Genomic DNA, 22500 nt, shown 5'->3' with positions numbered 1-22500 from the left:
CATTTCTCAAATATAAGCGCTCAGTCATCTGTACATCATGGTAGGTTCCCACGACGTGCAATATGCGTTCAACTTATCAATGTTCATGTGTCCTGCAGTTCACATTATGACGCGCAGTTAGCTGCGGTCTTCATCGATCCATGAGCCGAGTGATCCACTGCCGAGGGTGACTAACTTGCGTAAGCCGCCGCTGTGCGCGTATACCCGTTCCCCGTAGGGAGGAGCAAGCCGCCGCTTAGAGACGAAGCATAAAGTGTCCTCATTCCACATAGGGCAAGCTGGATTAATCCATTTTACCCAGGACGGCCGAAGCGGCGTGGACCAGGGGAGAACTGAACCTTATACTTCACACCACAGTAAGTCTACGTGTCCTCTTCCACATAGGGCAAGCTAGAACTAACTATCTTACCCAGGACTGCCGAAGCAGCGTGGACCAGGGGAGGAACACACTTTTCATGGAAACGTAAGGCATCCATGACTGCCATAACGTAAGCCGCCGCTGTGCGCGTATACCCGTTCCCCGTAGGGAGGAGCAAGCCGCCGCTTAGAGACGAAGCATAAAGTGTCCTCATTCCACATAGGGCAAGCTGGATGAATCCATTTTACCCAGGACGGCCGAAGCGGCGTGGACCAGGGGAGAACTGAACCTTATACTTCACACCACAGTAAGTCTACGTGTCCTCTTCCACATAGGGCAAGCTAGAACTAACTATCTTACCCAGGACTGCCGAAGCAGCGTGGACCAGGGGAGGAACACACTTTTCATGGAAACGTAAGGCATCCATGACTGCCATAACGTAAGCCGCCGCTGTGCGCGTATACCCGTTCCCCGTAGGGAGGAGCAAGCCGCCGCTTAGAGACGAAGCATAAAGTGTCCTCATTCCACATAGGGCAAGCTGGATGAATCCATTTTACCCAGGACGGCCGAAGCGGCGTGGACCAGGGGAGAACTGAACTTTATACTTCACACCACAGTAAGTCTACGTGTCCTCTTCCACATAGGGCAAGCTAGAACTAACTATCTTACCCAGGACTGCCGAAGCAGCGTGGACCAGGGGAGGAACACACTTTTCATAGAAACGTAAGGCATCCATGACTGCCATAGTGCGTAAGCCGCCGCTGTGCGCGTAAACCCGTTCCCCGTAGGGAGGAGTCAAGCCGCCGCTTAGAGACGAAGTATGAAGTGTCCTCTTCCACATAGGGCAAGCTAGAATGAACTATCTTACCCAGGACCGCCGAAGCAGCGTGGACCAGGGGAGAACTGAACTTTATACTTCACACCACAGTATTGAGTAATGTGCCCTCTTCCACATAGGGCAAGCTGGAATGTTCCATTTTACCCAGGACGGCCGAAGCGGCGTGGACCAGTGGAGGACTACACAATCATGAGGTTTGATATCGACTTGTGTGTTTCAATAGGATACCGATGGTATGGTTTGAACCGATTTGATTTAGCCATTCTGAAGTCATCACTTGGTTGAAGCGCTGAACTAGGGAGGGGCATCGTTTACATATATATTGGTTTTCGCATGCTCTACTAGGTTAATGTCATGAGGTTGGCTATCGAGCATGCCCAAGTGATGACTTGATTGTGTGCTTGCTTGAATTCTTCACATTTCATACCATCGGTTAGTTGTCGAATCATTCCTCGATCATAACCTTCGTTCTTGGTTCATGTATGCTCTCTTCCACATAGGGCAAGCTAGAATTAACTATCTTACCCAGGACCGCCGAAGCAGCGTGGACCAGGGGAGAACTATACTTTGTCTTGTATGCCCTCTTCCACATAGGGCAAGCTAGAACTAACTATCTTACCCAGGACCGCCGAAGCAGCGTGGACCAGTGGAGGACTATACTTTGTTCATAACACCACAGTATTGAGTAATGTGCCCTCTTCCACATAGGGCAAGCTAGAATGAACTATCTTACCCAGGACCGCCGGAGCAGTGTGGACCAGTGGAGGACTACACAATCATGAGGTTTGATATCGACTTGTGTGTTTCAATAGGGTACCGATGGTATGTTTTGAACCGATTTGATTTAGCCATTCTGAAGTCATCACTTGGTTGAAGCGCTGAACTAGGGAGGGGCATCGTTTACATATATATTGGTTTTCGCATGCTCTACTAGGTTAATGTCATAGGGTTGGCTATCGAGCATGCCCAAGTGATGACTTGATTGTGTGCTTGCTTGAATTCTTCACATTTCATACCATCGGTTAGTTGTCGAATCATTCCTCGATCATAACCTTCGTTCTTGGTTCATGTATGCTCTCTTCCACATAGGGCAAGCTAGAATTAACTATCTTACCCAGGACCGCCGAAGCAGCGTGGACCAGGGGAGAACTATACTTTGTCTTGTATGCCCTCTTCCACATAGGGCAAGCTAGAACTAACTATCTTACCCAGGACCGCCGAAGCAGCGTGGACCAGTGGAGGACTATACTTTGTTCATTACACCACAGTATTAAGTATGGTGTCCTCTTCCACATAGGGCAAGCTAGAACTAACTATCTTACCCAGGACCGCCGAAGCAGTGTGGACCAGGGGAGGACTATACTTTATACTTCACACACTAGCCATACTGAAGTCATCACTTGGTTGAAGCGCTGAACTACGGCGGGGTAATCGTTTACAGGTTATAATCATATAGCTGCATGCTCATTAGTAGATAATGGAATATTGTATGGCAATATGAGCATGCCCAAGTGATGACTTTGTTTCAAGCTCAACAGGTAGGGTATTGAGTCCTCTTCCACATAGGGCAAGCTAGAATGAACTATCTTACCCAGGACCGCCGGAGCAGCGTGGACCAGTGGAGGACTCTATACTTTATACTTCACACCACAGTATTGAGTACGACTTGCATAAAGCCCCTAATGAGAACCACGAGGGCTCTCTCAATGTAGAACCACGAGGGCTCTAGTACCGATTCTCTCGGTACGGCTTGGTCCGTGTTCCTTTATGCTTGTACTCTAAGTATTAAGTATTGTGTCCTCTTCCACATAGGGCAAGCTAGAACTAACTATCTTACCCAGGACCGCCGAAGCAGTGTGGACCAGGGGAGGACTATACTTTATACTTCACACACTAGCCATACTGAAGTCATCACTTGGTGGGGGTGAACTACGGCGGTATCTATCGTTTTGGTTCGGTCTATATAGGGTCGCTTGCATGCTCATTCGAATATAATGTAATTGTGTATGGCAATATGAGCATGCCCAAGTGATGACTTTGTTTCAAGCTCAACAGGTAGGGTATTGAGTCCTCTTCCACATAGGGCAAGCTAGAATGAACTATCTTACCCAGGACCGCCGGAGCAGCGTGGACCAGTGGAGGACTCTATACTTTATACTTCACACCACAGTATTGAGTACTTCTTGCATAAAGCCCCTAATGAGAACCACGAGGGCTCTCTCAATGTAGAACCACAAGGGCTCTAGTACCGATTCTCTCGGTACGGCTTGGTCCGTGTTCCTTTATGCTTGTACTCTTAGAAAGTCTCAACCCGGAGGTCTTGACTTTGATTGTCATAGTTGGACTACGACGGGGCATCCGACCATTGCTGATCGAACACCCCTGATTCACCATCTTTCGGGTAGGCGGTACGCGTACCTCCGGACGCGGAAGTCTCAACCCGGAGGTCTTGACTTTGATTGTCATAGTTGGACTACGACGGGGTATCCGACTCATCGAATACCCCAGAAGCACACCATCTTTCGGGTAGGCGGTACGCGTACCTCCGGACGCGGAAGTCTCAACCCGGAGGTCTTGACTTTGATTGTCATAGTTGGACTACGACGGGGTATCCGACTCATCGAATACCCCAGAAGCACACCATCTTTCGGGTAGGCGGTACGCGTACCTCCGGACGCGGAAAGTCTCAACCCGGAGGTCTTGACTTTGGTTGTCATAGTTGGACTATGACGGGGCATCCGACCATTGCTGATCGAACACCCCTGTTACACCATCTTTCGGATAGGCGGTGCGCGACACCACCGACGCGGAAAGTCTCAACCCGGAGGTCTTGACTTTGTATTGTTGGATAGTCCTCTTCCACTATAGGGCAAGCTGGAAATATTCCATTTTACCCAGGACTGCCGAGGCAGCGTGGACCAGGGGAGAACTTCACGGAATCTTCAGGCATCCATGATTGCCATAGTGCGTAAGCCGCCGCTGTGCGCGTCAACTCGTTCCCCGTGAGGAGGAGTCTAGCCGCCGCTAAAAGACGAAGCATTAAGTGTCCTCATTCCACTATAGGGCAAGCTAGAATTAACTATCTTACCCAGGACCGCCGAAGCAGCGTGGACCAGGCGAGGACTATACTTTATACTTCACACCACAGTATTGAGTACTTCTTGCATAAAGCCCCTAATGAGAACCACGAGGGCTCTCTCAATGTAGAACCACGAGGGCTCTAGTACCGATTCTCTCGGTACGGCTTGGTCCGTGTTCCTTTATGCTTGTACTCGCGGAAAGTCTCAACCCGGAGGTCTTGACTTTGATTGTCATAGTTGGACTACGACGGGGCATCCGACCATTGCTGACCGAACACCCCTGATTCATCATCTTTCGGATAGGAGGTGCGCCCACCTCCGACGCGGAAGTCTCAACCCGGAGGTTCGGACTTAGAGTTTTTCCCATTTAAAAGTTTTTCTCTTAGCCATACTGAAGTCATCACTTGGTGAACGATTGAACTAGGGCGGGTTAATCGTTTATAGGTATCATGTGGTTTGCATGCTCTCTTAGGTTAAGGTCATGTGGTTGGCTATCGAGCATGCCCAAGTGATGACTTTGTTTCACGCTTGCTTGATTTCTTCATGATTCCCTGTTATATAGTGTAATCATTCGAGAACAGGGAATCTTTGGTTTTGCTCAACAGGTATTGGATGTCAACTTGGTATCTAGATCGCATTAAGTCTCAACCCTTAGGTTCGGACTTGTATAGTGACATCTTGTTACGGTCTTGAGTCTCAACCCGCAGGTTCGGACTACTTAGTGTTTGATCGAATATAATATGGCAACTTGTGCCTAAGTCTCAACCCGCAGGTTCGGACTTCTGTTTATTTGGCCAATGTATGTATAAGGCAACTTGTGCCTAAGTCTCAACCCGCAGGTTCGGACTTGTGTATTTGTTCGAAGTCATGTATAAGGCAACGTGTGCCTAAGTCTCAACCCGCAGGTTCGGACTTGTTAGTGTTTCGTCAACTTTCATATGGCAACTTGTGCCTAAGTCTCAACCCGCAGGTTCGGACTTGTGTATTTGTTCGAAGTCATGTATAAGGCAACTTGTGCCTAAGTCTCAACCCGCAGGTTCGGACTTGTGTATTTGTTCGAAGTCATGTATAAGGCAACGTGTGCCTAAGTCTCAACCCGCAGGTTCGGACTTGTTAGTGTTTCGTCAACTTTCATATGGCAACTTGTGCCTGAGTCTCAACCCGCAGGTTCGGACTTCTATAGTGTTTCGTCAATTATCATATGGCAACTTGTGCCGAAGTCTCAACCCGCAGGTTCGGACTTCTGGAAGGATCACTTGGCCACTAATGATCCTTCCGCAGGTTCACCTACGGAAACCTTGTTACGACTTTTACTTCCTCTAAATCATCAAGTTCGGTCAACTTCGATAAAGCAGACGCGGTTCACGAGGATCCAGCGAACGATCATCTCCAAAGACCTCACTAAATAATCCATCGGTAGTAGCGACGGGCGGTGTGTACAAAGGGCAGGGACGTATTCAACGCTGGCTGATGACCAGCACTTACTAGAAGTTCCGAGTTCATATGGACCATTGCAATCCATAATCCCTACTAAGTGAGTATTTGAGTGATTTCCCGTTCCTCTCGGAATAGGAGACACGCTGCTACCCACATTGTAGCACGCGTGTAGCCCAGAACATCTAAGGGCATCACGGACCTGTTATCGCTCGATCTCATTTTGCTAAACACAAATTGTCCTGCTAAGCAGCGTACCGTAAGTGCACTTGCGCACACGAACAGCGAAGGTGTCAGGTCATACTCCACCGAAAGGTCCTAACCCGTTCCAATCGGCATCGACGCATTAACGCTGACTGCGTTCTAGTTAGCATATGTGAGTCACGTTCGTTATCGGAATTAACCAGACAAATCAATCCACGAACTAAGAACGGCCATGCACCACTACCCTTAAATTTGAGAAAGAGCTATTAATCTGTCTCACCTCCATAAGTTCGGACCTGGTAAGTTTTCCCGTGTTGAGTCAAATTGAACCGCAAGCTCCATTTCATTGTGGTGCCCTTCCGTCAATTCCTTTAAGTTTCAACTTTGCAACCATACTTCCCCCGGAACCTGACTTTGGTTTCCCGGAAGCTACTGAGAGCACCTGGTTGTAGCGTCTCCCAATTGCTAGTTGGCATCGTTTACGGTTAGAACTAGGGCGGTATCTAATCGCCTTCGATCCTCTAACTTTCGTTCTTGATTAAAGAAAGCATCCTTGACAAATGCCTTCGCTTTAGTTAGTCTTACGACGGTCTACGAATTTCACCTCTCGCGCCGTAATACTAGTGTCCCCAACTACTTCTGTTAATCATTACCTCCGGTCTGAGTACAAACCAATGAAAGATTAGACCAAGGTCGTATTCCATTATTCCATGCAAGATTATTCTAGGGCGTTTGGGCACCCTGCTTTAAGCACTCTAATTTGTTCAAGGTAAACGTGAGCGGTCGAGCTCTATGTTACACTTGCACCCGTTGAAGGGCACACCATGACACAGACTTGGTGCCCTACCACACCATTGAGTCGCAACCAGATTCCGACTTGGCCCACCGACCACGGGTTGACCGGGTCGGCGGAGCCGGACTGTGTTGGACAAGTATCAACTTCGAACGTTTTAACCGCAACAATTTTAATATACGCTAGTGGAGCTGGAATTACCGCGGCTGCTGGCACCAGACTTGCCCTCCACTTGATCCTCGTAGAAGGATTTATGCTCTACTCATTCCAATTATGAAACATCATTAAAGAGTTTCATATTGTTATTTCTCGTCACTACCTCCCCGTCCCGGGATTGGGTAATTTACGCGCCTGCTGCCTTCCTTGGATGTGGTAGCCATTTCTCAGGCTCCCTCTCCGGAATCGAACCCTGATTCCCCGTTACCCGTTGCAACCATGGTAGTCCTCTATACTACCATCCATAGTTGATAGGGCAGATATTTGCGAGATCTGTCGTCGGTGCGAGACCATACGATCAGCATCATTATCCAGACTTCAACTCAATGACACGGAGAACCCGCGATTGGTTTGACTAATAAGTGCACCAGTTCCCGCGAGGGTCCTGGCATGTTGCATGTATTAGCTCTAGATTTTCCACAGTTATCCAAGTAACTAGGTTGATGATCTCGTAAATTATAGCTGTTATACTGAGCCTTATGCGGTTTCACATTAAATCTGTTTGTACTTAGACATGCATGGCTTAACCTTTGAGACGAGCGTATATTACTGGTAGGATCAACCAGAATTCCGACTTTGCGTTCGAATGTTCATTGTCCCATTGCACCCGGAGGAGCAAACACCACGTTCTATATGTTGTCAAGTCCGGTAGCACACGGGAGGCGAGCCCCCGTGCGAACCTCATTGCCCTCGTATCACACACACCCGATGCACCGGACAGGCACTTGAGCGGCATTCGACTCCGCTAAGCGCACGTGCGCCCGATTGTGCATGCGCTGACGGGGCCTTCATACCCCTACCACAGCGACCTTATGCCAAACTTCCATGAATACTTAGGTGAGCTGACAAGGGCCTTCATATCCCTACCATCAACTAAAGGACACGCTAGGCGCGTCCGATCATTGCAACTGCGGGGCTTTCATACCCCAATCACCACAGTACGCAATTCACCAGAGTTTAATCACAACCCCCCCGGACATGGCACACTATTAACTTGCAACAAAACTTAGTGTGTGCCGGGCACATCGGTTCCACAAAATCATTCCCGATGTACCCCAATTGGGGTTGTGAACGCATCCATGGTCCTCTGACACACCCAACCAAGCGTGGATACTACATACCTCAAACACCCAGTACACTAACAGACAAATCAACATATGGTTGCTTTCCCCCAGACATTTGCCAATCACTTGGCACCCGGACGGGAACTCGCTCCTGATTGCGCCAATGCCACCCATTTGCCAAGAGCGAGTTCTGTATGTAGATTTCATTTGGAAAGACAACCGTGTACTGGATATTCTATCCGACGATTACAGATGACGAGTACGAGACTCGACTACACTCACGGATAATACATTTTGGGTCGAGATTGCTTTCGGGGTTTTCGATTGGTCTTGCGCTTGTAAACGTATAACTTTGACTTGTGGTAACCTCGGTATGTTAGTCGATCACGTGGTTGTGAACTGGGTAAGGGTGGGCAATCTGTTCACTTGCACTCTGGGTAGGAATATGGTGAGCGCTATAGGTTAAAGATCATGGTATGGTTCCATCGTGATGACTTTCGCTAGATAGTAGTATGTTTGGATAGTTATAACGTTTTTAGCCATTTGTTCATAGTGTTCGGTCCATTGAGGAATTCGATTGGTCTTTGCTTCACACACGTGGTCGATCACTTGGATGTGAACTAGGGTGAGATTAAGGTGTTCACTAGTGCTCTTCGGTTTTGGATCAGTAATGAGCACTTGATTGGTTTCGCATAATATGTATCCATAGTGATGACTCTTTCCAGCTTAAGATTTCGTTACCAGTTTCGAATCCTCCCCACGTTCGCTTTTACTTGGTTAGGTTTTCGAGTGTAGATTTGAAAGCAATCTCATGTATGTATCCCATCTGATATAAGCCACTGACAGTTCATGTCACCTCGTTCAACTCTCGCTGGGTCACAGAAGTATGTTACTGCGCCCATTATCCCTACTCGGATAGGTTCGGTTCGTTCGTTTTATACTACGGTGAGTAAACTCAATTTGTGCATCGCATAGCCATGGAAAGCAAGCTTTCGCGGGCCTCTTCGACTGTTTTGATACGAGCTGTGCCCGTGATGCTTGTCATCCCAGGATACTAGACCCCTTTGGACGACCGCATGACCATCAGAAAGTAAATTCCACGTTCGGTTTATTTGCTACTTCCACCGTTCTAGTACTATGGGGTTGGAACCCCTAACATAAAGTATCTATGTAGAACCACGAGGGCTCTCAATGTAGAACCACAAGGGCTCTAGTACCGATTCTCTCGGTACGCTTGGTCCGTGTTCCTTTATGTTTGTACTCTTGTGTGTATAAAATTCATGTTCGATTTGGGATATTTGCTACTTTCACCTGTGCGCTGTGTATAACTACGGAGAAACTCAATTTGTGCATCGCATAGCCATGGAAAGCAAGCTTTCGCGGGCCTCTTCGACTGTTTTGATACGAGACTGTGCCCGTGATGCTTGTCATCCCAGGATACTAGACCCCTTTGGACGACCGCATGACCAACAGAATGTAAATTCCAGTTCGTTTTTGGATATTTGCTACTGTCACCGTTTGAGTACTATGGGGCTTGAACCCCTAACATAAAGTCTTTGTGTAGAACCACGAGGGCTCTATAGTACCGATTCTCTCGGCACGCTTGGTCCGTGTTCCTTTATGTTCGTACTCTTGTGTGTATAATATTCATGTTCGGTTTGGGATATTTGCTACTGTCACCGTTTGAGTACTATGGGGCTTGAACCCCTAACATAAAGTCTTTGTGTAGAACCACGAGGGCTCTATAGTACCGATTCTCTCGGCACGCTTGGTCCGTGTTCCTTTATGTTCGTACTCTTGTGTGTATAATATACATGTTCGGTTTGGGATATTTGCTACTTTCACCTGGGTCCCGTTCTTCATACAAGTCTGCCTTGCTAATGTGGTAACTTTATAGTGTAGTTCTGACATCCCAATTTTGGGACTTAGCCGATTTTTCATGAATTTCCATATGACCCATAGGGTCCCTTTCTTCATACAAGCTTGCCTAGGGCGATCGGTCAAAACTTGTCTTACTATTCGATTGGTCTTCGCAGTTTCACCCTAGGCAATTCGCCTAGGTCTGTCTTCTTGAGGAGGCCAAAACCCGAAATAAGGAGGTCTGGCCGACCCTGAAACCTCCCCTGTCTTAACTACACTAACCCGATTTTTCAGGGTCCTCAGCGCCATACAACTTTGCCTAGGTCACTTATACTCTTGACTTAGGCCATCTGACTTGGTCCGTGTTTCTTCTTAGGGTTCACCTAGGTACTTTGCCTTGCTTGATGTGGTAACTTTTTAGTGTAGTTCAGACATCCCAATTTTGGGACTTAGCCGATTTTTCATGGATTTTCCATATGACCCATAGGGTCCCTTTCTTCATACAAGCTTGCCTAGGGCGATCGGTCAAAACTTGTCTTACTATTCGATTGGTCTTCGCACTTTCACCCTAGGCAGTTTGCCTAGGTGTAGCTTCTTGAGGAGGTCAAAACCCAAAATAAGGAGGTTCAGCCGACCCAAAAACCTCCCCTGTCTGAACTACACTAACCCGATTTTTCAGGGTCCTCAGCGCCATACAACTTTGCCTAGGTCACTTGTACTCTTGACTTAGGCCATCTGACTTGGTCCGTGTTTCTTCCTAGGGTTCACCTAGGTACTTTGCCTTGCTTGATGTGGTAACTTTTTAGTGTAGTTCAGACATCCCAATTTTGGGACTTAGCCGATTTTTCATGTATTTCCATATGACCCATAGGGTCCCTTTCTTCATACAAGCTTGCCTAGGGCGATCGGTCAAAACTTGTCTTACTATTCGATTGGTCTTCGCACTTTCACCCTAGGCAGTTTGCCTAGGTGTAGCTTCTTGAGGAGGTCAAAACCCAAAATAAGGAGGTTCAGCCGACCCAAAAACCTCCCCTGTCTGAACTACACTAACCCGATTTTTCAGGGTCCTCAGCGCCATACAACTTTGCCTAGGTCACTTGTACTCTTGACTTAGGCCATCTGACTTGGTCCGTGTTTCTTCCTAGGGTTCACCTAGGTACTTTGCCTTGCTTGATGTGGTAACTTTTTAGTGTAGTTCAGACATCCCAATTTTGGGACTTAGCCGATTTTTCATGTATTTCCATATGACCCATAGGGTCCCTTTCTTCATACAAGCTTGCCTAGGGCGATCGGTCAAAACTTGTCTTACTATTCGATTGGTCTTCGCACTTTCACCCTAGGCAGTTTGCCTAGGTGTAGCTTCTTGAGGAGGTCAAAACCCAAAATAAGGAGGTTCAGCCGACCCAAAAACCTCCCCTGTCTAAACTACACTAACCAGATTTTTCAGAGTCCTCACCGTCATACAACTTTGCCTAGGTCACTTGTTCTCTTGACTTAGGCCATCTGACTTGGTCCGTGTTTCTTGCTAGGGTTCACCTAGGTACTTTGCCTTGCTTGATGTGGTAACTTTTTAGTGTAGTTCAGACATCCCAATTTTGGGACTTAGCCGATTTTTCATGTATTTCCATATGACCCATAGGGTCCCTTTCTTCATACAAGCTTGCCTAGGGCGATCGGTCAAAACTTGTCTTACTATTCGATTGGTCTTCGCACTTTCACCCTAGGCAGTTTGCCTAGGTGTAGCTTCTTGAGGAGGTCAAAACCCAAAATAAGGAGGTTCAGCCGACCCAAAAACCTCCCCTGTCTAAGCTACACTAACCAGATTTTTCAGGGTCCTCACCGTCATACAACTTTGCCTAGGTCACTTGCACTCTTGACTTAGGCCATCTGACTTGGTCCGTGTTTCTTGCTAGGGTTCACCTAGGTAGTTTGCCTTGCTTGATGTGGTAACTTTTTAGTGTAGTTCTGACATCCCAATTTTGGGACTTAGCCGATTTTTCATGTATTTCCATATGACCCTTAGGGTCCCTTTCTTCATACAAGCTTGCCTAGGGCGATCGGTCAAAACTTGTCTTACTATTCGATTGGTCTTCGCACTTTCACCCTAGGCAGTTTGCCTAGGTGTAGCTTCTTGATGAGGCCAAAACCCAAAATAAGGGGGTTCGGCCGACCCAAAAACCTACCCTGTCTAAACTACACTAACCAGATTTTTCAGGGTCCTCAGCGCCATACAACTTTGCCTAGGTCACTTGCACTCTTGACTTAGGCCATCTGACTTGGTCCGTGTTTCTTCCTAGGGTTCACCTAGGTACTTTGCCTTGCTTGGTGTGGTAACTTTTTAGTGTAGTTCTGACATCCTCATTTTGGGACTTAGCCGATTTTTCGTAAAATACCATATGACCCATATGGGTCCTTTCCTTCATATAAGTTTGCCTTGCTTGGTATGGTAACATTTGAGTGTAGTTCTGACATCATCATTTTGGGACTTAGCCGATTTTTCGTAAAATACCATATGACCCATATGGGTCCTTTGCTTCATATAAGTTTGCCTTGCTTGGGGTGGTAACATTTGAGTGTAGTTCTGACATCCCCATTTTGGGACTTAGCCGATTTTTCAATCAATACCATATGACCCATCAGGGTCCTTTGCTTCATATAAGTTTGCCTTGCTTGGTGTGGTAACATTTGAGTGTAGTTCTGACATCCCCATTTTGGGACTTAGCCGATTTTTCGTAAAATACCATATGACCCATCAGGGTCCTTGCCTTCATATAAGTTTGCCTTGCTTGGTGTGGTAACATTTGAGTGTAGTTCTGACATCATCATTTTGGGACTTAGCCGATTTTTCGTAAAATACCATATGACCCATCAGGGTCCTTTGCTTCATATAAGTTTGCCTTGCTTGGTGTGGTAACATTTGAGTGTAGTTCTGACATCACCATTTTGGGACTTAGCCGATTTTTCGTAAAATATCATATGACCCATCAGGGTCCTTGCCTTCATATAAGTTTGCCTTGCTTGGTGTGGTAACACATGAGTGTAGTTCTGACATCCCCATTTTGGGACTTAGCCGATTTTTCGATCCATACCATATGACCCATCAGGGTCCTTTGCTTCATATAAGTTTGCCTTGCTTGGTGTGGTAACATTTGAGTGTAGTTCTGACATCCCCATTTTGGGACTTAGCCGATTTTTCGTAAAATACCATATGACCCATCAGGGTCCTTTGCTTCATATAAGTTTGCCTTGCTTGGTGTGGTAACACATGAGTGTAGTTCTGACATCCCCATTTTGGGACTTAGCCGATTTTTCGTAAAATACCATATGACCCATCAGGGTCCTTTGCTTCATATAAGTTTGCCTTGCTTGGTGTGGTAACATTTGAGTGTAGTTCTGACATCCCCATTTTGGGACTTAGCCGATTTTTCGATCCATACCATATGACCCATCAGGGTCCTTTGCTTCATATAAGTTTGCCTTGCTTGGTGTGGTAACACATGAGTGTAGTTCTGACATCCCCATTTTGGGACTTAGCCGATTTTTCGTAAAATACCATATGACCCATCAGGGTCCTTTGCTTCATATAAGTTTGCCTTGCTTGGTGTGGTAACATTTTAGTGTAGTTCTGACATCACCATTTTGGGACTTAGCCGATTTTTCGATCCATACCATATGACCCATCAGGGTCCTTTGCTTCATATAAGTTTGCCTTGCTTGGTGTGGTAACACATGAGTGTAGTTCTGACATCCCCATTTTGGGACTTAGCCGATTTTTCGTAAAATACCATATGACCCATCAGGGTCCTTTGCTTCATATAAGTTTGCCTTGCTTGGTGTGGTAACATTTTAGTGTAGTTCTGACATCACCATTTTGGGACTTAGCCGATTTTTCGTAAAATACCATATGACCCATCAGGGTCCTTGCCTTCATATAAGTTTGCCTTGCTTTGTGTGGTAACATTTTAGTGTAGTTCTGACATCACCATTTTGGGACTTAGCCGATTTTTCGTAAAATACCATATGACCCATCAGGGTCCTTTGCTTCATATAAGTTTGCCTTGCTTGGTGTGGTAACACATGAGTGTAGTTCTGACATCCCCATTTTGGGACTTAGCCGATTTTTCGACCAATACCATATGACCCATCAGGGTCCTTTGCTTCATATAAGTTTGCCTTGCTTGGTGTGGTAACATTTGAGTGTAGTTCTGACATCCCCATTTTGGGACTTAGCCGATTTTTCGATCCATCCTATATGACCCATCAGGGTCCTTTTTCTTCATATAAGTTTCCCAAGACTTAGTGCTTTTTACCTTTGGACACCAATATCACCCTTACGGGTTTCTTTGATCTTCTCACTTTGTATTGACCAAATGTAGGTCTTGCCATGCCAAACATATAATTGTTCTACACCAAGTCTCTATCTCGTACCGCCAGCTCGGTACATTCGATCAACCTGCCCTTAAGGCACCCGGGACTTAGCCATTTTTTCACATTTTTCATGATTTTGAGGCAACTTTTCTCGACTTTGTCACCTTATATCACCAAGATCCTTTCCCTTTAGCGCTTCACTCTGTTCGTATGATATTTAGCGCTGACTATCACCTTTCTATCGCTGACCTCAACTTCTTATTCGGTGCCATAGAGCCAGAGATATTTGGTGTATGCTGTTATAAGGGAAGTTTGTCACTTTTTCAAAGGCCCACTTTGGGACGCCCATATCTCACCTTCAGGTATCTTCGATCTTCTTGTCGTCTATGGACGAAACTTAGGTCTTGTATTGGCCAACTTATAAATGTTCTACGGCCAAGCCGTATCTCTTACCGCCAGCCCGGTATTCATGGACTTAGTCGGATTTTCGCCTCTCGTGGTAACAATTTCTGACTTTGACTCACAATAACACCCGAACGGTCACATGCTAGCGCTTTGCTTGGTAGGAATTATAGTTAGCGCTACCTTTTCTCTTTCCATCGATACCTTGTTCGTTCCATTCCATGCCATACAGCCGAAGTTATGATGTTTCCCGTTTTCCATATCATCTGGAGCTTATGCTCTGGGAAAACCATCTAACACCTGTACCACCCTTTTGGGTACCACCGATCTCGTCACTATGTTCGGGCCAAATATAGGTTATAACATGCCCAACATATAATTGTTCTACACCAAGTCTCTATCTCTTACCGCCTGCTCGGTATTTTACTCGTAAGTCCAAATTTCACAACTTGTACTTTTTGGCCCAATGTACTCGAGTTTCAATTTTGGTAACATTTTTCGACTTTGACGCTTAATAACTTCCAAATCATGCTAGTTAGCGCTTTGCTTTCTTCTAGTCGTATCTAGCGCTGGGTGTTACCTTTCCAAAACATATCCTAGCTCTACAATCCATGCCATACAGCCGGAGCTACATGGTGCACAAGTCAAATCCATTTTAGCCATGTTTCATTTTTGCTAATTTTTGACCACTCGTATCACCCTTCCAGAGTGGTCCGATCTTCTCGCTTTCTATGGACGACTTTTAGGTCTCGTAGAGGCAAGCTTATAAGTATTCTACGTCAACCCGCTATCTCTTACCGCTTGCTCGGTATTCTTGGTCTTGTGTGATTTTTGGCCATTTTGGTATTATTTTTCCACTTTGTCGCTTAATAACTCAGTTTTGCTCAACACTTAGCGCTTCGGTTGTTTGGGATTATAGTTAGCGCTCGGTTCGACCTTTCCAACACTGATCTAAGCTTGTCAATTCGTTCCATACAGCCTGAGTTATTCGCGATACCGTGTTTCAACCCATTTCTCAAGTCTCGTTTTGGTCCAACTTTGAACCAGCCATATCACCCTGATGGGTACCTCCGATCTTCTCGCTCTATATTGGCCAAAGTTAGGTCTTGTGGTAACGTACTTATGATTGTTCTACGCCGTGTTCGTAGCTCTTATCGTTCGCCCGCTATTTTCGATCATAAGGTGAATTTTCGCCTCTAAACCACCATTTTTCACCTTTGCCCTCTAATATGACCGACTTGCTCAACACCTAGCGCTTCGCTTGGTAGGACACATAGCTAGCGCTCGTTGAGACCTTTCCAACGCATATCCAAGCTTTCCGATCCGAGCCATACAGCCTGAGCTATACGCGATACCGTTTTTCCCATTTTCTTGGTCACATGCACTTTAGGGTACCCCTTTTTGCCTTTGACCCTTAATACCTCCTCCGGGTCACTAGTAGGCGCTTAGCTTGGTAGGAAACATAGCTAGAGCAGGCCTTCACCTTTCCAAAACTGCCTCAAGTGTTCCGATCCGACATCTAGAACCAAAGTTATGGTCATTCCCATCATGCTCTACTTTCATGGTCAACCTCCACCAAGCACACCTAGGTTGGACCAACTTTCACCAACTCATCTCGAACCCCAAATTTGCTTCGACCTACTAGGTTTCCCTAGTAAAGTGGTCAAAACATCCATTACAACACGACTGGTCTTTCTGGTGGTCGACCTAGGCGACTTTGTTCGACGACCACCACCCCATGGAACTAAAAGACGTCCCTTGATACGGACCACCGATACATTTTCCGGCCTGTCTAAACTACACTCATCGAAATTTTTTTGGGTCCCCACCGTCATACAAGTTTGCCTAGGTCAAGTTTTTCTTCCGGATCGGCCGCGGACCTCACTTTTCATTATCTAGGGAGGCCATAGGGCCCCAAAAGGGGTTTTTTAAAATTTTCGACACTTTCGACTTTGGTCGGATTTTTTCCGATTTTGGTCCGACCTAGGGACTTGGTGGTCCAAGGAGCCTCGGGACCAAACTTTTTTCTCAGGGGTCCCTACCTCCATACAACTTTGCCTAGGTAAATTTTTTGTTCCAAATCGACCGCGGATTTCACTTTTCAATATCTGGGGCTCGTGTAGAGTCCGAATATGAGGTTTTCTCATTTTTCGACATTTTCGACTTTTTTCGACTTTTTTCGGGTTTTTCGACCTAGGGGTCCGCCGAACAAATTTTGGGTCAAAAATTTTTATTGAACTAGTCGAAAGTACGCAAAAAGATAAGACTTTTTGCCGAAGACACCATGCCCCGGAACCGACTCCTTCCCCTTCAAAATTGGGGACAAACGTGATTTTTGAAACTTTTCCTTAGGGAGCCCAAGACTTAGAAAATTTTCAAATTCTCGATTTTTCGATTGCGAGCTAGCGCTTTGCGGTCTTCGGCAATGTTGTAGATCTCGACGAGATAAGACTTTTTGGTCAAGAGACATTTTGCCCTCCGACCCCTCCTTCCCCCCGCAAATCGCCCCCCAAAGTGCAATTTTTGCATTTTCACCTCTTTGCACGCACTGTTCGGCCCAAATGACCCCTTTCTATGGGTCTGAGCGCTTTGCGGTCTTCGGCAAACTTTTAGAGCGTACCAAGCCCTAATTATAATTGTTCTACACCACCTTCGTACCTCTTCATCCCTGGCCGCTATTCGCGTACCAAGGTAATTTTTGTTCATTTTGTCAACATTTTTCATCTTTGACTGCTTATATCGGCCTTGCCATGAACCGATAGCGCTTCGCTGTGTTCTAACGTAAGTTAGTACTACTCAATACCTTTCCAAATCATGTCTTAGATTGTCATTTGCTTGCTTACAGCCGGAGCTATGAGTGATACCGTAAAAAGTACCGAAACTTGGAAAAATCCTTGGATCGACCATATCCCCCCTTTGGGGGCCAGATATCGAAAAAAGTTCTGATTCAAAAAGTTGCGCCTTAACGTGTTCTAGTTATGCCTAGAACATTTCACTTCGCTAGCTGGCCTGCAACTTAGCCGTAATTGGGATTTTAGGGTGTTCATGGAGGGCCCATTTCCTGCGACTTGGTATCTTTTGGGCCCTATGTTTCTCTAATATCTCCACGAGTTTTCCAGGTAGCCTTCTCATACTTTCAGGGTGCCTAGAACACCTCAAGACCTTTCCAACGCTATGCCGTTCGCCTCGCTCGGACATCTACAGCCAAAGTTATTCGAGGTACACGGTACCTTACCCTGTTTTCTCAGTACTTGGTCGAAAATTTCGATCAGCCATATGACCGACTTGGACAACCCTGAGCGGGTTGGCCCCATATAACTAAACTTTCGTCTCGTGTAGGCAAACTTATAAATATTCCACGTCAACTCGCTATCTCGTACCGCCTTGACGGTATACTTGGTCCAAGGGCCATTTCCAGCGACTTGGTCGCAATTTCGCTCTAAGTTTCGCTAATACCTTCGTCCGTGGACATGGTGATTTTTTGTTCGTATTTTTCCTTGATAGTCCCACTCAAGACTATTCCATACCAGAGCCAAGCGTCCCGCTAAGTGCCATACAGCCTGAGCAGTAATTCATGAAAGGTACCTCTACCAGTTTTTGCCATACTTGGGTACAAACTTTGTATCGCCCATATCTCCACTTTGGAGGCCAGCCAGCACCTTTGCCCCATATACTTTTTTCTTGGTCATACCATGCACTAAATATAATTGTTCTACGCCAACTTGCTATCTCTTCTCTAACTTGCCGTTATTCTTGGTCCAAGTCCCATTTCATTCGTTTTCGGACCCATTTTGCTATATGTTTCACTAATAGCTTCGGCCATGGACAAGCTGATATTCTGTTTGTATTTTTGCTTGATAGTCCCACTCAAGACCATTCCAAAACACACCGCAGCTTGTCGCTCGGTGGCAAACTGACCAAGTTATAATTCATGAAAGGTACCTCAACTTGGCACACCACGTGGTCGGCCCAAACCATAAACCAACCAAACGACCGACTTGGAGCACCCTGACCGGGTTGGCCCCATATAATAAAAGTTGCGTCTCTACACGCCCAACTTATGAATATTCTACGCCAAGTCGCTATCTCTTACCGGTAAGCCGGTATTCACCTTCCAAGGGTGATTTTGGTCAAGCGCCATTTCCTGCGACTTGGTCCCCGAATTGACCATCATCACCTAATATCTCCGTGGTCTTTCAACTCAGCCTCATGAAACTTTCAGGGTAGATAGGTCTTCCCAAGACCTTTCCAACGGTGAGCCGTTTGCCTCGCTCGGCCATCTACAGCCGAAGTTATTAATGGTACTTGGTACCTTACCCTGTTTTTTCCATACTTGTTCGTACTTGGGTACAAACTTTGGATCGCCCATATCTCCACTTTGGAGGCCAGCTAGCACCTTGGCCCCATATACTTTTTTGTTGGTCATGCCATGCACCAAATATAATTGTTCTACGCCAACTTGCTATCTCTTCTCCAACTTGCCGTTATTCTTGGTCCAATTCCCATTTCATTCGTTTTTGGACCCATTTTGCTATATGTTTCACTAATAGCTTCGGCCATGGACAAGCTGATTTTCGATTGGTATTTTTCCTTGATAGTCCCACTCAAGACCATTCCAAAACACACCGCAGCTTGTCGCTCGGTGGCAAACTGACCAAGTTATAATTCATGAAAGGTACCTCAACTTGGCACACCACGTGGTCGGCCCAAACCATAAACCAACCAAACGACCGACTTGGAGCACCCTGACCGGGTTGGCCCCATATAATAAAAGTTGCGTCTCTACACGCCCAACTTATGAATATTCTACGCCAAGTCGCTATCTCTTACCGGTAAGCCGGTATTCACCTTCCAAGGGTGATTTTGGTCAAGCGCCATTTCCTGCGACTTGGTCCCCGAATTGGACCATCATCACCTAATATCTCCGTGGTCTTTCAACTCAGCCTCATGAAACTTTCAGGGTAGATAGGTCTCCCCAAGACCTTTCCAACGGTGAGCCGTTTGCCTCGCTCGGCCATCTACAGCCGAAGTTATTAATGGTACTTGGTACCTTACCCTGTTTTTTCCATACTTGTTCGTACTTGGGTACAAACTTTGGATCGCCCATATCTCCACTTTGGAGGCCAGCCAGCACCTTGGCCCCATATACTTTTTTGTTGGTGATACCATGCACCAAATATAATTGTTCTACGCAAGCTTGCTATCTCTTCTCCAACTTGCGGTTATTTTTGACTCAAGTCCCATTTCCATAGTTTTTGGTACCAATTTGCTCTATGTTTCGCTAATAGCTTCGCCCAAGGACTTTGTGATTTTTTGTTCGCATTTTTCCTAAATAGTCCCACTCAAGACTATTCCAAATCACACCTTAGCTTGTCGCTCAGTGCCATACAGCCAGAGTTTTAATTCATGAAAGGTACATCACCTTGGTACACCACGTGGTCGGTCCAAACCATCAACCAACCATATGACCGACTTCGAGTCGAGCTAGCGGCTAGGCTCAATATAATGAAATGCGTGTCTTGATGCGAGCTACTGACGGTCTGAACAATGTAGCTCGCTAGCTCGTCTCTAAACTTGTGTTTTGGTCGAATATTGGGTGTTCATGTACCACTTCGGGTAACATGGACTTTGGTGCAACTTTACCACTTGTGCACTTAATAACTTCCCGGTCATTCAAGTCTTTGCCTTCATACTTTCAGGGTAGTTAGGTCTCGTCGAGACCTTTCCATACATATGCCAAACTCATCGATCGGACATCTATAGCCCGAGTTATTCGCGGTACACCGTACCTTACCCTGTTTTTTCCTCAATTGGGTACAAACCTTGGAACACCCATATCGCCCCTTTAGAGACTAGCTGGCACGTTGGCCTCATATAATGATAAGTGCACCTCAACTAGGGCTACTGACGGTCAGAACATTTCAACTTGCTAGCTCGGGCCCACACTTGTGTTTTTCTCGAATATATGGTTCAAGTGTGCCACTTTGGGCACTTTTGGACATTTTGTCCCCACACAACTTTCTTGCCTTGGTAGATAGGGTCTTGTGATCTTGGGCAAAAAGATGCACCAAGATAAAGTCTAACTTTCGTTCTTGTACCGCAAAGCGCTATCTCAAACACCCGAGGAGATAGAAAGTGATTATGTTCGGTATATCGGTCTTCCATGGCCTACTATGGTAAACCCCTGCAGGTATGCAACCGAAGGTGCTTGGTACATGTATTTGGTGCAATATCGGTGCAAAGTAGGTGTTTCCTTGATCGGGCTATAACTTTCTTGGTTGATGTTGGATTGCTTTGCGGTCTTCGGGGGATAGTTAGGGAACATGTTGGCCAACATTTCCTTATTCCTCAGCCTGGCCGTACCTCTTACCGTCTAGGCGGTATACATGCTCTAAGTTGGAACTTGTGTTCCTTTGGGTAACTTCTCTGACTTTGACGCTTAATAACTTTCGTTCATATGCAGTCTAAGCTCTGCAACTCTCAGGAAAGCTAGTACTACTCATTTCCTTTCCATATCAGTCTTTGGCTTGTCGATCCGATGTCTACAGCCTTACTTATTCACGTTCCCTGTGAAGGTAGGTTTTTGCCCATTTTCCAGTTCATGTGGTAACATTCCCGGTTTTTGCCGGCTTTCTCTTCATGTGGTAACTTGCTTGCTCATGTGGTAACTTGATAGTGTATTTCCGACAGACCCAATCTGGGACTTAGCCGATTTTTCTCGTCATATTATATGAATCCATCACTAGGCCATCTTGCTTGCTTGTGTGGTAACTTGAAAGTGTATGTCTGACAGACCCAATCTGGGACTTAGCCGATTTTTCTCTTCATATTATATGGATCCATCACTAAGGCATCTTGCTTGCTTGTGTGGTAACTTGATAGTGTATTTCTGACAGACCCAATCTGGGACTTAGCCGATTTTTCTCTTCATATTATATGGATCCATCATTAGGCCATCTTGCTTGCTTGTGTGGTAACTTGAAAGTGTATTTCCGACAGACCCAATCTCGGACTTAGCCGATTTTTCTCTTCATATTATATGGATCCTGGACTTAGCCGATTATTAGGTTATTATATATGGATCCTGGACTTAGCCGATTTTTCTGTTCATATCATATGGATCTTGGACTTAGCCGATTTTTCTCTTCATATCATATGGATCCTGGACTTAGCCGATTATTGAGTTAATATATATGGATCCGGGACTTAGCCGATTTTTCTCTTCATGTAATATGGATCCTGGACTTAGCCGATTTTTCTCTTCATATAATATGGATCCTGGACTTAGCCGATTATTAGGTTAATATATATGGATCCGGGACTTAGCCGATTTTTCTGTTCATATAATATGGATCCGGGACTTAGCCGATTTTTCTCTTCATATAATATGGATCCGGGACTTAGCCAATTTTTCTCTTCATGTGGTAACGTATGCCAATCGCTCACAAGTCATGGGATAAGGGTACTTGTGTTCTTCCATCTTCTAAGTCCCGCACGGGGACATCGTGATCGCCCCAAGTCCGGAATAGCGCCAAGTCAAGCCCCACGGTGGCCGTGCAGGACCTGTTAGCGGGGGCCCCACTGACAGCACTAATCCGGACTTAGAAATTATATCTTTCTAATCGAACACCACACACGCAACACCACCATACCACCATCTCCTTGCAAGTACCTAAGTACCCGCAACTCCATGGTGAAGGCAATGTCACTCCATCACCAACCTCTTTGCACTGCAAGCACTTGCGTACCCACAACACTCCGAAGAAGGCAACGGCGCGCGATGCTCGACTCCACACACCACACCACACCACACCACCGATGGCCAGCCAGCCAGCCAGCCCAACTAAGGGCTAACCCACCAACCAACCACCAATGGCCTAGGC

General features: G+C 46.1%; 1 non-coding gene across 1 annotated transcript; it reads right to left on the bottom strand.

Annotated features, from left to right (window-relative positions):
* Positions 1 to 14: 14 nt before the first annotated feature.
* On the bottom strand, positions 15 to 169 carry LOC131270472 (5.8S ribosomal RNA). Its single transcript, XR_009179540.1, has one exon. It is a non-coding gene; the product is annotated as a 5.8S ribosomal RNA (ribosomal RNA).
* Positions 170 to 22500: the final 22331 nt, after the last annotated feature.

Source organism: Anopheles coustani, assembly GCF_943734705.1.
Source record: "Anopheles coustani chromosome X unlocalized genomic scaffold, idAnoCousDA_361_x.2 X_unloc_32, whole genome shotgun sequence".
Classification (NCBI taxonomy): Eukaryota; Metazoa; Arthropoda; class Insecta; order Diptera; family Culicidae; genus Anopheles; species Anopheles coustani.
Note: the sequence above shows the minus strand (reverse complement) of the source record. Positions and strands in the feature narration are given on the sequence as shown.